This window comes from Pteropus vampyrus, unplaced genomic scaffold, assembly GCF_000151845.1.
Source record: "Pteropus vampyrus isolate Shadow unplaced genomic scaffold, Pvam_2.0 Scaffold273, whole genome shotgun sequence".
NCBI classification, from domain to species: domain Eukaryota; kingdom Metazoa; phylum Chordata; class Mammalia; order Chiroptera; family Pteropodidae; genus Pteropus; species Pteropus vampyrus.
In genome coordinates this window covers 1,964,018-1,968,312 of record NW_011889054.1, presented here as the reverse complement: position 1 = coordinate 1,968,312, position 4,295 = coordinate 1,964,018, and the positions used below count along the sequence as shown (strand labels likewise).

At 37.1% G+C, this 4,295-nt stretch overlaps 1 pseudogene; it reads right to left on the bottom strand.

The window, feature by feature from the left end:
• Positions 1-2,060: 2,060 nt before the first annotated feature.
• On the bottom strand, positions 2,061-2,178 carry LOC111729655 (annotated as a pseudogene).
• Positions 2,179-4,295: the final 2,117 nt, after the last annotated feature.

Here is a 4,295-nt window from a genome sequence, read left to right as displayed (position 1 = left end):
AAGTCCTCATAATCACATGAACCAATTCCTTACATTAAATCAATCTCATATATATATGTATACATATGTGTATTTCCTATTGCTTCTGTTTCTCTGGAGAACTCTGACTAATACATGAGGTAAAACTTAAATTTCATTTCTAAGGACTTGGAAATTAATAGTATTTGGTTCAGAATGAGAAAATTATAGTCACCAAATTCCCTGGTAGTTTGATGACTCCTTGACTGAACAGAAGTAAAGCTCATGTTTTGTCAGGAGAGATTGAAATACTAATTAACAAGAAAACCAGAATGCAAGAGTTAAGAACCTCTTAACTTTTAACATTTTCATTCATCCTTTTATCTATTCATTCATTTATTAAATAATCAGCGACTACTTACTGATAGCTTCCGAGATGCCAGATACTGTACTAGGCAGTGAACATCCTCAGATTGCAACAATCAGGAGATAGAAATTACACAATAGGTTTTACAGGGGAAGTTTAATATAAGAATTATTGACTATAATTTATATGGAGACTTTATATGGTACCCTAAGAGTAGGGGAGAGTAACCAAGGAAACTCAAGGATTACATTGGTGGAGGTGTAATTCAGGCACCATAGAGCAGAAATATTGACTAGTCTCACTAAGCAAGAGCTAGTCTGGAGTTGCTGGGGAAATACAGGCAACCCTCCAGAGTACAGGTGCGGGGGTAGGCCATCAATAACTTGTGGCATGGCCATACAGCCTGCACTGGGGCTGGCTGTGGAACTTTGGGTTCCCTCTAGAGTAGGCTGTGGACAGGTTATTGCCAGACCCAGCATGCATGTGTGAGGGGTAGGGTGGTTTGCATTCTCTCTGTATGGATAGCACTGAATATCCTTATCCCCACCACTATTCCCATGAGAAATTACAGGAAGCCCTTTCCTCTTGGAGAGTCCTTTCGGTACTCTCTACTGAGAAGGCTTAACACTATGCTCACTTTGAATGAGAAAATGCTTACAGGAATTCCATGGTTTATTATAGAACACATATTGAAGGATGCTTTTGGAGCTGAGAGACAACTAATAACTGACATACAGGTGAATAAGATGTAGTCCTTGGCCTCCAGTTGCTCACTACTTAATATGGGGTACAGATTGTTAAATAGACAGTTATTCAATAGTATGACAAATGTAACAGAGGTTAGTGTGGCATTCTATGGTAAGACACAAGAGGGGAACCTAATCCAGTTTTGCAATGATGGAGGATGGGGGTCATTATTATTTTTTCTGGTCACAGATTTATCAGGAATCTATAGTCTCCATAGTATAACTCCTTAGGCAAATTGAGTTAGAACTATCCTCCTATAGAACTGTCTACAAATTGCTCAGAAAGCCCTCAAGATAATGTCACTTCTTCCTTCACCGAATGCAGTTCATACCTTACAATAATTAAATTATTTTCATCGCTGGATCTGAATCAGATTTCTTGCAAAGTATTTAGATTTCTTGATTTTTAGAGAAACAAACAAACAAGCAAATGAAAGACTAAAAAGACATTTAAAATCATAATATCTTCAGTAAGGAGAGCTGGGAACTTCACTCTACCCCCCCCTCCCATATACACACACACACATATACACAACAGAAGTCCAGAAGAACATAAATAGTTCCATGGTACAGTGTCCTGCACTGAGCATACAGTAAGTACTCTGTCAATGGAAAAGTAACTTCTTTTTTTCATCTGCGTCAAAAGAACCAGATTCCTGCTAAATCTGCTTCAGCCAGTGAACATTAGGCAACCTCTTAATATAGAACTCATACTAGACATTGTTATTTCAAATGTCATAACATTATAGATGTTATAAAGAACCATATAAATATCATTGTTATTATTTAAGATAACTGACCTTCTGGTTGGAAGATATTGCTTAAAGAGTATTTTTTGTGAGTTCAAATACAACAAAAAAAAAACACAAGTATAGTCCACAACCATGTTAGACCTTTTTATTTTTTAGGCGAGGCAATCCTTGGTTGATCTCACATATTGCAAGGACATTGTCAGCTTATATTATAATCTCTTATTTTTTTATTTTTTATGCATATAGCACCTGGTCTTCCTAGGTGGTCTCCCATTCAAGTACTAACCAGGCCCAACCCTGCATAGCTTCCAAGATCAGATGGGATTGGGCTTATTCAGTGTGGCATGGCTTAGACTAGACCCTTTCTTTTAACCAATTGTACCTCCTTCTCCAACCTGTTGCTAGCTTTTCTATTTTTACTTCTTGGGCTCTTTAAATTTGCTCCCTCAGCCAGCCCCCGAATAGCTGGGGAGCCCAGCCCTAAGCACTAAATTGAGGCAGCATTTTTCTTTCAGTCATGATGGACTGGGGAGCAATCTAGGACTTTTGGGTTGGGTGAATAATTCCTTGCCATTTAAGAGTCATAGATGATAGACAAAAAATAGCACAGGAAAGAGCCTATCCAGAATAGAAACCCAAAATCACAATGATGAAGTAATAATAATAATATTAATAATAAAATGAAATTTGGGTTGCTTAGAATAACTTTGTGATCCTTAACAGTATCATGTTTCACATCCTTCTCTCATATAGAAGTATTGGAAAAAGAATACTTTTCCTACAGTGATTGTTTTAGCTCGTAAAGAATTGGGTGGTATCTCGTTGACTTCTGTGCCCCTTAAGGAGGATTTGGCAGCTGATGGTGAAAATACATCCTTATCATAGAGTTGAAATGACAGCTATCCCCTGCCCCTAGCATCCAACTCTATGAGAAGCTGAGGAAGTTCGAAAGATTATATCTGCTCATACTGCAGAGGAAACATTTTCTGGAAACAAAACATACCTTTCTGTAAGTCTTATGGTTGCCTGCATTTCGAACAAGCCTGCTAATATGCACCTTGCTGTTTGTTGCTTTCCTCAACCACATTAACTAGAGAGATTTTATGTCACTATTAAAAATTTTAAAAAGGAAAAGAAAAAAAAAGAACGATTTGTTATTGTCCATGTCCCTTGGAAAGACTATGAGCCAGAAAATATGTATAAAATGTTTAACTATAAAATAACTTCCTCTCTGAAATTTCCTTTAGGAAAAGCTACATTCATTGATGCCATAAAATAACTTTATGTCATATGCCTTGTTTTCTTCCTGTCTCTCTCTCTTTTTTTTTTTCCTTTGATGGAAGAAAAGGCTATTATCTTCTGAATGGGACAAAGAAGGTTGTCATGCGTCTCCTGCTTGATGCTTTCCCATGCTATAATGAAATCCTCATTAGCGAACATCCAGTCAACCAATTATTTGAGTCCACCATTTACATTAAAATATAGATAAAATATAAAGTGTGAGTTACACAAAAGGGAATTTGTCAGATTTCTCAATAAAAAAAAAAAACCCTATGTCATAGAAATATCCTTTCTCTAATCAAAATATCACCTGAATGAAGTCATCATGTTTAGCCTGATTGCATTTTCCTCATATATGTGCAGCTGCATTTGCCTCTCCATAAATGTCATTTGATTATGAGAAAATAAACAGGAAGGGACTCAAAGGGAGTCAGTACAGGGCCTGCTTGTTTACCTGCGGCAGCTTTCTTAGCTGAAGAACAAATGTCATGCAAATGGTGCACCGGCAATGAGCTGCCAATCACCCTGGCTTGGCATTCATGATGATTTGCTAAATCATTTAAAGAGACATGCTTTACTAAATGAAAAAATATCAGCGGCAAGGGCCTGTGTTTAAACACGAGGCTGAGTTATTATCCCAGTAGGCTGGAATGAAATGAAGACATCTTCCAATTAAAGCTTGCAGATGAACCCAGACAAACCCCCCTTTTTTTCATAAAGACAGGCAGATTATGATTGGGAAGGAACAGCGACAGAGGCTTTCATTACACGCTGATTATGGTGATAAAATTCCCAGCGCTGTGTGTCTGCGGGCCCAACTTCACATTTGAAGGTTTTTAATATAATTTCCTTAGGGTGAAATGCTGAAGATTTATTAAACTTTATGAAGGGCTTACAGATCCAATTTAAGAGGACATATCATAGGGCAAAACTGACAGACGATAAAATACATTCCAACTATAAGAGAAAAAAAAAAGCAAGGAGAAAGTTGAGCCGTGAAACTGTTTTTAAACATTTTTTGTTGGTGCTGGTATTCAAGTGAAATCAATCATTGCCCCCAGTGTTACAGCCTTGTTGCTCCATTGAGGTTTTCTTCATGCTTTTTACAGAAGGTAGATATTCAGGCCACAGTAGGAATGCTTAGAGAACTCACCTAATTTTATTTAAAAAATAAAATCACTAAAATAATTT